Raw genomic sequence first — 13711 nt, 5'->3', positions numbered from 1 at the left:
TCGATCGAATTTTTCGACACGTTTTTTGGTCTGAAAAGCTCATCATTTTAAAAAATGAGAAAAAAAATCGTTTTTCCTAGCTTTTTCCACATTTTTGCTCCAGAAAAAGCTTAATTTTAAAACCAAAAAAAAAAAACAAGTTAAGGAAATTCAAGAACCCTAGACCAAAAAAAAAACTAAAAAAATTTTGAAAATTTTGAAGTTCTAATCCAAAAACTTGACACTTGGAGCTATAATTTCCTTCTTTATCGATTTCTTGTACGACCATTTCTTTCGAAGTTACGGCCTGTTGAAATTTGCCCAAAAATTTGAAATTTTTTTTGATCACTTAATTTTTTCCAGTAGTGTAGATTAAGTGTACAGTACAGGGAAATATTAAACTCCTTGAGCTTAGTATAAATGATAAATGACCGAATGAAGAAACGGCTGTTGGGTTATCGATGAAATATAATATAGTATATATTCGATCCAACAGTTCTTAAGTATCAGTTCCAAAGAGAGTTCGTTTGGTTCAATGAGATATTCCTTAATTTTATGCCAAATTATGACCACGAGACCTCTTATAAAGTTGTTCAAACATAGAGCTTTATTATCTTATGAAAGACACCTTTTCGCTCATTGTCATCTGTATTCTTTCAAAGATCCTCATGGATGAACTAAGTGATGACATATTAAACTGTCCTCGTACTCATATGCCATTCATAAAACTGAATGGATTTTTCATTTACACACACTCTCTCGCATCTAAAGTAAATAAAACCACAAGCTCGTCATTGACAGGCGTCAGAGAGTGGTCAGTTCTATAACCGCAATACATTAATTCGCTGACGTCATTCACATACATATGTATGTATGTAGTCTTATATAGAGTAATGGAGACAAAAGCACAAAATATAATAGTTAAACCTACTTTTCTGCGTATTGGACGAGTATGAATATATACATATAGTTTTAGAGTACATAATCAATGAATGTTTGAGAAGAGTTCTCCTAGAGTTTCCATTTGAAAAAAGATTCATGTACATATAAAGTACTGCAGATATAGTTTTAGAGAATGGATCAGAAATCTCCATATAGAGTTTGTAGTGTTTTGTTTGAGTTCTTCGAATGATCTAATGATTTCGATACACTGGAAAAGGTTCATATCTCCACAGATTCTTGTGACAGCTAAAATGTAAGCAGAGGATGTAATTTGAGCATAAATAAGCCACTTGGAATACCTCAGTCAAATAATTATATGTGCATGAACTGCACTGAACTGCAAAAAAAATTAAAGATTACAAAATTGCAAAATATTTCTGAGTATGCAGGTTTGTTACTATTAATGTATACGATATAAAGAACAAAAAATGAACAAATTTCAAAATATTTTTTAAACTATAAAACAGAATTGAAGTTTAGGCTAATAGTAAATATTTATATGTGTATTTTACTATTTTGAACAGTAAAGCCTATACATTTGAGTTTAACTGAAAGAAATGTTTATTTTAATAGTCAGTAGAATTGTCCTTATATTTTCAAACTAAATTAAGCCGCTTAATCACAGAATTAACTACTGTGTGTAGAATAGTTATGTAAATATTGGCAAATTCTTGCTTTATGGCTAATTTAAGGTGACGTACTGTCTCAAACTACTTTCCGTTTTGGAAAACAGGAGCAGGGAGGTTCCCCCAGAGATCCTCAATTGGATTTAGGTTCGAACTCAATGCTGCACATTGTAATACCGGAATTTTTCGGTCGTTAAAGATGTTCTTCGTGTGGATTGAAGCGTTATCCTTTCGATATGTCCAGTTATATGCCATAAATATTGCCAGCAAATTAATTATTAACTCGCTGTCCAAAATATCTACATTGATATTAGCATTCATTTGAGTGAATATAAAACATGTTGATAGCTTTCCAAAGCAGCAAAATGCAGCCCATGAAATCAAGGTACAGCTTCCAAAACATCGCTTGTAGTAGGACCGTCGTTCCTGGTGCGAATCTCTCCAATATTTCTTGCGATGACCTGGGCCGACCAAATTGAATTTTTTTTCGTCACTAAAGACTGTATTCTATCACTCATCGGCACAGAATTGGTATTTATTTGCAAACCTCAAATGTGCTTTATTGTGTCTTTCTTTAGCGTTATTTTAGATGCCATGGAGGTGTGTTTCAGAAACTGATGAAAATTTGAAAAAAATATATTTATTCTGATTTTCTGTATTAACTAGGTCCATATTTGATCGCTGCTTTTCAAGTCAGCAACTACTAGCCGTCGAATCATCCTTTCGTATCGCTGATCAATGTTGTTTTTCGTCCGCTGTGTCGCATTATACCATAGTTAGTGGGGTTTTTTAAGAAATTTTGAAATACAGTTCCGATGTCGCTTTGGTCTAGAGCCATTTTGGAACCGCTTTCATGCATGATGCATGATCCTATGATTATTACTTCTTCCTCGGCTGATAAACTAGTACCACGAGGCATTTTAGGCTTAAAGTTAAATAAATGTAATTAAATTTTTAATAATTCATTAAGTTGATGCACCTACAATAATTTTGAAAACAAATTTTAGCAAACAAAGTTTTGCTGCGACACTATCAGTAAGAAAGATCCGCTAAACTGATTTTGCACATATAAATATTTACTATGCAATACCCAATTCACAAGCACATTCTTAATGTAACTGTACAACGAACGAGAAAAGTATGAAACAATTTTCGTTGCATAGTAACGGTAACATATTAACCTTTTATTCCACATTTACCGAAATCCAAAAAATAACAGTGAATAAGAAATATAAACAAAGGCAGAAATGCACATATAATTATTTGACTGGGGTATGTTTCTTTCTTTTTGGAAAACCTTACCAAATAGATATCACTAAAAACGGAGAGTTCGACTGAAGAGTTCAAGAAGGTTCGTATTACATACCATAAATACATATCTCTACATTAACACTGTCAGCATAATTCACTCATGTCTAGACTGTTTAATTATGAAATCGCGTAGGTCACATATCAAAAACCGCACTATTTGGCATTACATTAGAAATTTTTAAATTTCTGTGTAAATATTTATTTACCCTTGTAAATTTTCATTAACTTTCACGTTATCAGTTAATGAATAGCACACGAAAAATAATAAATAAATACAAATATTTACATATAAAAAATGAAAATCAAAAATGCGTCACACAAAAATTTTGTTTTTGCAGCAATACGCAATATCAATAAATTTATGATATTCAATTAACACCATTCAGTAGAGCAATTTTTTTTCTTTTTTTATTTACAATTTTTTTTTTATATTCTGCGCGTAATCAAACATGCTACAATAAGAAATTGCTTGTAAATATTTACAGGAATCATAAATTAATATATCTTAGCCGTTGATTTTCGAATTGGCGTCGTTAGGCATAACGATCATCGCCATTATAACTAGAGTGTGAACGAGTTTAATGATTGATAAATAGAACGTTGTTGATTGATTACTCTTCCCTCCCCTTTTTATTGCTTTACATAAATTAATACTGATTTTATGGGTAAATAATAAATGTTAGGGTCGATAAGCTGATGAATTGATTGAATGGCGAATTATATTTACCTAGAAGCAATTTTGAAGAGAATGCAATTCACGTATGAGTATACTGGCGATCAGTTGTGTGAAAGACAGAGAGAGAAAGGGAGGAAATAGAAAGAGATAAAAAGAAAGAGAGGTAAAAGCGAGAGAGAGAAAGAGAGAGGTTTCATTAAATAAAAACTCTGCTTTATTTATTTATTTAGACTTCTTATGAACTCCCTATCTTCCTCTTCTTGACTGGCGTAGCCACCGATTACGGGGTTATAGCCAAGTCCAAAACAGCGCGCCACGCATCTCTCCTTCTGGCAGTTTGGCGGCAATTGGTTATTCCAAGCGAAGCCAGGTCCCTCTCCACCTGGTCCTTCCATCGGAGTGGAGGTCTCCCTCTTCCTCTGCTTCCACCAGCGGGTACTGCATCGAATACTTTCAGAGCTGGAGCACCTTCATCCATTCGAACAACATGACCTAGCCAGCGTAGCCGCTGTCTTTTTATTCGCTGAACTATGTCAGTGTCGTCGTATAACTAGTACAGCTCATCGTTCCATCCTCTGCGGTATTCGCCGTTGCCAATTCTTAAGGGACCATAAATCTTCCGCAAAACCTTTCTCTCGAAAACTCCTAGTGTCGTCTCATCGGATATTGACATCGTCCACGCTTCTGCACCGTAAAGTAGGTCGGGAATGATGTGAGACTTGTAGAGTTTGGTTTTTGTTCGTCGAGAGAGGACTTTACTTTTCAATTGCCTACTTAGTCCATAGTAGCACCTGTTGGCAAGAGTGATTCTGCGTTGGATTTCCAGCTGACATTGTTATTGCTGTTAATGCTGGTTCCCAGGTAGACGAAATTATCTACAACTTCAAAGTTATGACTATCAACAGTGACGTGGGAGCCAAGACGCGAATGCGCTGACTGTTTGTTTGACGACAGGAGATATTTCGTCTTGTCCTCGTTCACCACCAGACCCATACGCTTCGCTTCCTTATCCAGTCTGGAGAAAGCAGAACTAACGGCGCGGGTGTTGATATCGATATCATCGGCGTACGCCAGTAGCTGTACACTCTTATAGAAGATTGTACCTTCTCTGTTTAGCTCTGCAGCTCGTATTATTCTTTCCAGCATCAGGTTAAAGTAATCTACAGTAAGAATAAACCAAAGCAGCTGCAAAATTTTTTTACAAACTCTTTTACTAATACCATCCAGTCTACTTTTATCGAAGTCTAAGACTAAAATTAACAATGAAATGGTCCTGTTAAAATAAAGGCCTTAGAGTGATCTAAATAACCAACAGCGCAGTATTTTATACTCAGTCCGCTAAGATTTATTTTAAGGGCTCTAAATTTCAACTGAGCTGCTCTCAAGCGGATCGAATCTAATGCAATTGAGAAGAAAGGTCCTAGAATTATCTTGTCATACTTATTTCAACAACGTCTGGATATATATAGTGAACGATATTTTTGGTATCCCGATAGAGTTTGATGAAGTTGAATAAAGATACATTTACTCTTTAATGTACTACATCTACTCTTCTGTGGCCCCGATTCTTGATGGCCTGGATATGGAGAGATTTAAGCTAAACACCGCTTCTGTTACATTACTTTCCTAGAGTGTATATTCTCACTATTTTTAATAGGTCTATATCAATAAGTACAATTGTATGTGATTGACGTTGAACCGTTTAGCCGGTTATAGCCGAATCAATGAGCGCGCGCCAATCCTCTCTTTCCTTCGCAGTTCGGCGCCAGTTGGAGATTTCAAGTGTAACCAGGTCGCTCTTCACCTGGACCCTCCAACGGAGCGGAGGCCTTCCCCTTCCTCGGCTTCCTCCGGTGGGTACTGCATCGAACACTTTCAGAGCTGGAGTGTTTACCACCATTCGGACAACAAGACCTAGCCGGCGTAGCCGCTGTCTTTTTATTCGCTGAACTATGTTAATGTCGTCGTATAACTCATACAGCTCATCGTTCCATCGTCTGCGGTATTCGCCGTTGCCAATGTTCTGACGACCATAAATCCTGCCCTAAATTTTCCTCCCGAAAACTCCTAGTGTCGTCTCATCTGATATTGACATCGTCCAAACTTCTGCACCATAAAGCAGGACGGGAATGATAAGCGACTTGTAGAGTTTGATTTTGGTTCGCCGAGAGAGGACTTTACTTTTCAATTGACTACTCAGTCCAAAGTAGCACCTGTTGGCAAGAGTGATTCTGCGCTAGATTTAGAGGTTGACATTGTTGGTGTTGTTAATGCTGGTTCCCAGATAAACGAAATGATCTACAACTTCAAAGTTATGACTGTTAACAGTGACGTGGGATCCAAGACGCGAGTGCGCCGACTGTTTGCTTGATGACAGGAGATATTTCGTCTTGTCCTCATTCACCTCCAGACCCATTCCTTATCTATGCGGGAAAAAGCAGAACAAACGGCACGGTTGTTGTTTCCGATGATATCAATATCAATGGTATTCCTGATCCAGAGAATCCGTATGGCATTGAACTAATTATATAGTTACGCTTCGCCTTTAATTTGACAAGCCAATTCATCTAGAGATAACTTTTTGGAACAAAATATTATGGAATTATCTAAAGAGAAAGCTCTCTATAAAGTTAGGAAAATCGTACCAACTCACAAATGCATATTAAGAACGGTTTTTGTCATGGTAGGCTTTAGAACCCAACAAGAGTATTTACTACTAGGTACGACTCTCTAAGATGAAAATATATATCACTGAAATAGTAGAGATCTTATATAATAGTTCCTATCGCTTAATCTGAGAGTTCTTCGGGCTTTTGGACAAAGCATTATCACAAAATTAAAGATTCACAGTCAATTTGTCTACCACTTTTTGGGGACTTGAGTGTAAATTTTGGTAGATTCCGCTTTTAGGGAGAAATATCGTCTAATGTTACTGAGCACTGAAATAAGTTAAGTATTTGAAACCATTGTTACTGCAAAGGCAATCGATTTTCCGGAATATTCTCGGAGCAACTTGAGCTAGGTAAAACAAAATATAGGCCAACCTATCATGATTTATATGCAGTCTATGGAGTAAATCAACCAAAAAACATTGTGGTTGTGGTTACATAAAATCACTGCTTCCGCGTGTTATCAATTAGGGTAAATGCGACATATCCGATTTTATTTGTTTCGGCAGCTTTATGTGACTGAAATATTTATGCGACAAAAAAAAAACAAATAATTTTGTAGACATTTGTGCTGGAGTATGGCTGTGTGCGTCAAATTTGCTCAAAAAATATTAGTCTATACAAAAATGGTATATCAGAGCAATCTGTATTCTATATTCAAATGATAAAGATGAAGAACAAATACAAAATATAGTCATACACATGTATGTGTGTGTATATGTGTCTTCTCTCCGAAACTTACATACATTGTATGTATGTATGTAAATAGCAATCAAATTGAAAAATATTTGAAGCACGATCTTTGTATTTATATAGCTAATAGCAGTAGTAGAAAAACACAACAACAACAATTGCCAGTTTACGCAGCACGTAGCGACGCGTCGCTCAGCAGTGAGAGCATCACGTGTGGCGCAACTTAAAAAACTGTGATTAATTAATATTCATTGTGAGATTTTACACACCGTAAAATGTCAATAAACTATACTATATACTATATAGTATTATACATCTGAGCATTGTAATAATAACAACAAAACAATGTGTAATAAAGTAAAAATGGATTAAGCGAGTATGAGATTTGCATATTTTTTTCACAAAAAACTGTGAAAAATTTGAAAATGATTATTTAACAAAATGTAAAAAATTAAAGTGAAAAAATAAAACTTAATTTTTCTTAAAAAAAAATCAAAAAATTAAGAAATTAAAATTAAAACAAAATTAAAAAAAATATAATTATTAATAAAAAATCGGAAATATATAAAAAAAATATTAATAATTAAATAATATATGGTAAATTAATATTTCCATCAATAAAATTTTGATTTATTACAATTCTGATTCTGAAGTTTTTAATTTTTCTTTAAAAATATAAAAAATAATATTAATAATCATCAAAAAATACAGATAAAGTTAGGAAAATATGTAGAAAAAATAAATAAAAAAAATGTTATATTAAGTAAAAATACGTAAAAATATTTATGTCTCCGATTCCATTTTATTAAATTTTGAAAAAAATAAAATATATACTTGTTTTTTTTTTATTTGTTTGTTTCCTTTCAAAACTATTTTGAAAATTTAAATTTCATTACTTTTAGTAATCTTTACTTTTATAGATAAAAATTTTTTTAGGAAAAATTTAAAAAAATGATTACTACTTTTAATAAAAAAAATTAAAAAAATATTTATAAAAAAAAAATATTAATAAATTTTTAATGTACATTTTTTGTAATTGTTCTTAATTACATTAAATTTTAAACTATTATTGAATAAAAAAGTGTACATTTAATAAACATAATAATTATCTCTACAAAGGTGCGCATTTTTTATTCACAACTTATTAAAAAATATATTTTTTTTTTTTTAATATTTTTTAAATATTTTAAAAATAGTTTTTGAAAGTAAAAAGTATTAAAAAATATATTTATTTTAAAGTAAATTTTCTTTTAAATATTTTAAAAATAGTTTTTGAAAGTAAATTATTGTTCATAATTAAATATTTTTGAATAAATTGTATATATTTAATAAATATACATATATTTAAACTCATAAAATAATAATTATCTATATTAAATTATAAAAAATATATCAATAAATGTAATAAAATATTAAAAAATTAAGAATTAAAAAAAAAATATTAAATAATTAATTAATTTATTTAAATTTTTAGATAAATATTAAAAAAACATCAAAAATAAAGATAAATAATAAGGAGAAAAATATAAATTAATTTAAAATATTTACATTACTTTTGCATATAATAATAAATATAAAATAAAAAAAATAAAAAAAATTTATAAATGAGTGTAAGAAATTTAAAATATTAAATAAACAAAAAATATTTTAAAAAAAATTAACCATAAAAAATATGAATTAATTAAAAATATTTAATATACTTTTACATATAATAAATTAAAAAAAAATAAAAAAAAATTAATCAAAGTAAAAAATATAAATTGAAATTAAATTTATTAAATTTTTACAATTAATTATTTCTTAATTAGTTTTTTTCGTTTTAAATTTTTAGAACAAGTATTAAAAAATATATCACTACTGAAAAAATATAAAATAGTTAAAATAAAAAGTAATACTAAAAACAAATAAAAAGTTATTTCTTTTAAACAATTAATTATTTATTAATTAATTTTTAATTTTAATTATTTTTATTAATTAATTAAGTATTTATGATAATTATTAATATTGGAAAGAGTATAAAATAATAAAAGTTATAGGAAAATGTTTTAAATTGATTAATATTTTTAATGTAAAACTCATTTTTTAAATTAAGATTTTTTAATTAAAAATTATTAAATTTTAACTAAATCCAAGGTAAATAAATTTTCAAAAATTCGTATTTAAAAAAAAAGATTCAAATGAAAATAATTACTTAATTTTATATCGTTTTCCTGCAAATCTTTGCACAAAGTATTTCAGCATATTTGAATATAAATATGTGTATATCAACAACGCAAACAACTCCCACACAAAATTGCTAATTAATTTAAAACAAGCCATAAAAAATCCAGATCAAGTACGAGTAATACGAATTATATAAATTTTAAACGAATTAATTTTTTTTTGCTCGCGCTTAGGGCAGCGAGGTTACATAAATCTCAACGACGCACAGCGAGGGTCGACCCCCAGCGAAAATACCGATTACGTGCCACGCTTACAAATTTATGTTAAATTACGGCACTAACTAAATGCCAATACACACACAAATCTAAATATATATATATGCACATATGACACACATTTATATACAAGTGCATATACATATATATTTACAACAAATATTTATTAGCGCTTACAATGTGGTCTTTAGTTGGGCTATAAGTTAATACTTCTACTTAAATACATGTTGTTGTAAATTTTTAGTATTTCGATGTTGTTTTTGTTATTAGTGTATTTCATATCCCTTTTAACAATTAACCAGCTGACAATAAATAATTTACGAATATCTACAAGACAGACAGTTAATTGAAAAGTTGATATTTGTATTGACAGACTTGTTAATTTAAGGGGTTGTCAAAAAATGCCAATAAAAACAAATACACCGCACAACACAACGCTATGATAATGAAATAAAACAGTTTGAATACTAATTTGCACCTGTAAAAATATATACGAACATATAATAGTTAACGGCCAACGTTGACATATTAATGAGCCCTCATATAATATCCATATGTATAATAACAATAATAGTTGACTGGGAGCAGAACAGAGTGGAGATTTTGTCATGTCAATTATTTAAATCGCCAGTCATACGATCGTTTTATGCGCTGTGACAGCTGTAACAATGTTTTTCAAGTGAATTTTTACTGCCCGTGAGGTTATTTTCAATTAAAAATTGTTTTTCGAGTAAAAATTTAGTTTATAACTTTTGAAGAATAGTGTTTAGCAGCAATTTCAAGAAACGATCGTCACAAAGTTGATCGCAAATCAGATTTATTGAAATAATACTGAAACTAGTGAGGATGCTTTAAGATCTGGTGTGACTGAGTCCAACATGTATGTATGTGATTGGCGTTCAACCGTTTAGCCGGTTAGAGCCGAATCGATGAGAGCGCGCCACTCCACTCTTTCCTTCGCAGTTCGGCGCCAGTAGGAGATTCCAAGTGTAACCAGGTCGCTCTCCACCTGGTCCCTCCAACGGAGTGGAGGTCTTCCCCTTCCTCGGCTTACTCCGGCGGGTACTGCATCGAATACTTTCAGAGCTGGAGTGTTTTCGTCCATTCGGACAACATGACCTAGCCAGCGTAGCCGCTGTCTTTTTATTCGCTGAACTATGTCAACGCTGCCGTTGCCAATGTTCTGAGGTCCGTAAATCTTGCGCAAAATTTTCCTCTCGAAAACTCCTAGTGTCGTCTCATCTGATGTTGACATCGTCCAAGCTTCTGCACCATAAAGCAGGACGGGAATGATAAGCGATTTGTAGAGTTTGATTTTGGTTCGTCGAGAGAGGACTTTACTTTTCAATTGCCTACTCAGTCCAAAGTAGCACGTGTTGGCAAGAGAGATTCTGCGCTGCGAAAACAGCTTTGAAATCGACAAAAAGGTGGTGTGTGTCGATCCTCTTTTCACGGGTCTTCTCCAAGATTTGGCGCATGGAGAATATCTGGTCCATGGTGGACTTTCCAGGTCTAAAGCCACACTGATAAGGTCTAATCAGTTTGTTGACGGTGGGCTTAAGTCTTTCACACAGTACGCTCGATAGAACATAGGCTCGGTAATAGCAAATCAGCTTAATCGCTTTCATGAAGTTCCCTTAGTGCATATATTAAGTCAATGAATTGTCAAGTGGTTATTATAATATATAGTATGTAGGTTCGGAAGCACGGGAATAATTTTATTTTTTTATGGGGTTTAAGGGAAGTTTTGAACCGATTTTCGCTTGGCTCTCACAAAGGTGGTGCATTCCAAATGAAAATGTTGGAAAAATTCCACTTCATCCTCCTCAAAGCAGCTGCTAGATCCCGATAGGACTATGGCCAATTAGAACCCATATGACTAAGAAAATATTCACTTTACTGACAACGAAGAGTTCCCTAGACCTTTTGTGATTTACCTTGGACCAGAAGGATATTACGACAGTAGAAGTGTTAGTAAATGTGCAGCACTTGCTCAGTACAGCTGAGGTCCATCTCTCAACGATGGAGCATTCCAAAAAAAAAAATATTGGGAAAATTCCTCCTCATCCTCCTCAAAGCAGCTTCTGGATCCCGATAGGACTATGGCCAATTAGAACCCATATGACTAAGAAAATATTCACTTTACTGACAACGAAGAGTTCCCTAGACCTTTTGTGATTTACCTTGGACCAGAAGGATATTACGACAGTAGAAGTGTTAGTAAATGTGCAGCACTTGCTCAGTACAGCTGAGGTCCATCTCTCAACGATGGAGCATTCCAAAAAAAAAAATATTGGGAAAATTCCTCCTCATCCTCCTCAAAGCAGCTTCTGGATCCCGATAGGACTATGGCCAATTAGAACCTCTATGACTAAGAAAATATTGACTTTACTGACAACGAAGAGTTCCTTAGACCTTTTGTGATTTACCTTGGCCCAGAAGGATCTTACGACAGTACAAGTGTTAGTAAATGTGCAGCACTTGCTCAGTACAGCTGAGGTCCATCCATCCAATATTCCAGTCCACATAGTTTTGCAATATCCTGGGATTCCGCTCTGGTCAGGCACCCAAACTAGCACACCGCGCCTCTTCTGCAGCGATTTCTACCCACACAAACCGCTCTTGATGTTATATGAGCGGAGAAAAGACCGACAGAGCTAGGCTCGACGCAGTGTTGATGATACAGTACCATCGGAATGATGTCGAAGTCTGCGAGGATAATATAATAGATTCATGTATATAAATATAGATAGCTCGTTGAGTCTGATAACTCCCATAGTCGTCTCCTTCCGGCTATGTCCATGGGTGCTATATGCAGTAATGAATTGTGTAGCAATACACACTCACTAGTTTCTTAGCCAGTGAAGTCTTTTTGATCGCCTCCATATAGATTCTCGGTCAAAGAACTACTTTTGGTGAGAGGTCCCATCTTTTTCTGATGGCTCCTCTACAACAATACAGGACAACCGATGCCTTTTTTGTTCTCTCCGCAATATTGGATTTCCAAGAAGTGGCCAGTTAATTATAGTTAATAACTGGGGCTAAGACACACATCATCCTCCTAGTCTAATTATACCCTGAACAGGATATATTAAGTTTGTCACGAAGTTTGTAACGCACAGAAGGAAGCGTCGGAGGTCGTATAAAGTATATATATAAATGATCATATGTTGAACTGAATCGATTTAGCCATGTCCGTCTGTCTGTCCGTCTGTATATATACGAGCTAGTCCTTCAGTTTTTAAGATATCGTTTTGCAGATGTTATTTTCTCTTCAAGAAGCTGCTCATTTGTCGGAATTGCCGATATCGGACCACTATATCATATAGCTGCCATACAAACTGAACGATCGGAATCAATGGCTTATATGGAAAATTTTCGCATTTGGCGTGGTATCTTCACGAAATTTGACATGGATTACTGATTAAGGTAATAATATAATATCCGAAGAAATTGTTCAGATCGTCAAACAACCCGGCTAAAAATGATTAGTAAAATGTTTTCTTTTTTTACTTACTTTCTCTTATTTAATTTAGCTTTAATTCAGATATTAAAATTTTTAAATTTATTTTGTGCTAAAAAATTAAAAAAAAAATATATAATTTATGAACAAATTTTATTCTTTTCTTTTTTACTGTCTCTTGTTTTTTTAATTTTTGTTTTGTCCCCAGAGTTTCCTTTGTTAATTCCCTCTTCCATTATTTTCCGCATCATTGCCAATTTGCATAACTTAAAATGCAATGTGACATTCCATTTTGTATAAAATTTTATAAAACTCCATATATCGTACACACATACATACATACGAATTAAGAAATATGCAACTGTTTACACGTTATTAATTGTTTATATTTTTTTTTTCAAAAACGTGCCGAACCTGATAAAGTGCAGTTTTATATGGTTAATAAGCTGATTATGCGCCCCTTCTCTTTTGGAGACGAACATTTTTTTTTTTTTTTGCATATACCTGAAGTTATAACAAAATGCTCGTAAAAAATGTGACCCAATGGCGCTTTAACGACGTGTAAAAAATATATATATGACAAAAGGCATTATATATATATATATATATATATATAGAGCAAAATATATATAAATATTGTATAAATATTTTTTTATACAATTACTTGTTCTGATGACGTTCTAATCATGCCAATCAAAGAATAGATAAAAATTCCAGCTCTTGCCGCTATTTTTTAAGAGAAATTCTAACATGTGACTTTTGTTATTTGAGACTCTTAACTCTTGAGTACTACTCATGAGTCAGTACCACAAATAGTAAATAAATTCATGTTTAGGTACATACATATGTACATGAAGTACTTGAATTTTGTACGGCCTTGTCTGACATGCATCTCTTATCTGTGATGAAGTTTC

The 13711-nt window shown here is 32.7% G+C and overlaps 2 protein-coding genes across 5 annotated transcripts in view; one reads left to right on the top strand and one right to left on the bottom strand.

Annotated features, from left to right (window-relative positions):
- Positions 1-13711, bottom strand: part of LOC105214733 (uncharacterized) — a 130513-nt gene that overhangs the window by 91023 nt on the left and 25779 nt on the right. Inside the window, exon 1 of one of the 4 annotated variants that reach the window (XM_054228227.1) lies at positions 12852-13279. The exons of the other annotated variants lie outside the window; for them this stretch is intronic. The gene's annotated coding sequence lies outside the window, so the exon portion shown is untranslated. Of the gene's footprint in view, positions 1-12851; positions 13280-13711 lie in introns of those variants that run through there. 4 annotated transcript variants of the gene reach the window in all.
- LOC105214691 (sodium/hydrogen exchanger 9B1) overlaps positions 1-13711 on the top strand; it is a 49538-nt gene that overhangs the window by 12748 nt on the left and 23079 nt on the right. The gene's annotated exons all lie outside the window — the stretch shown is intronic.

Source organism: Zeugodacus cucurbitae, chromosome 3, assembly GCF_028554725.1.
Source record: "Zeugodacus cucurbitae isolate PBARC_wt_2022May chromosome 3, idZeuCucr1.2, whole genome shotgun sequence".
NCBI lineage: Eukaryota > Metazoa > Arthropoda > Insecta > Diptera > Tephritidae > Zeugodacus > Zeugodacus cucurbitae.
Note: the sequence above shows the minus strand (reverse complement) of the source record. Positions and strands in the feature narration are given on the sequence as shown.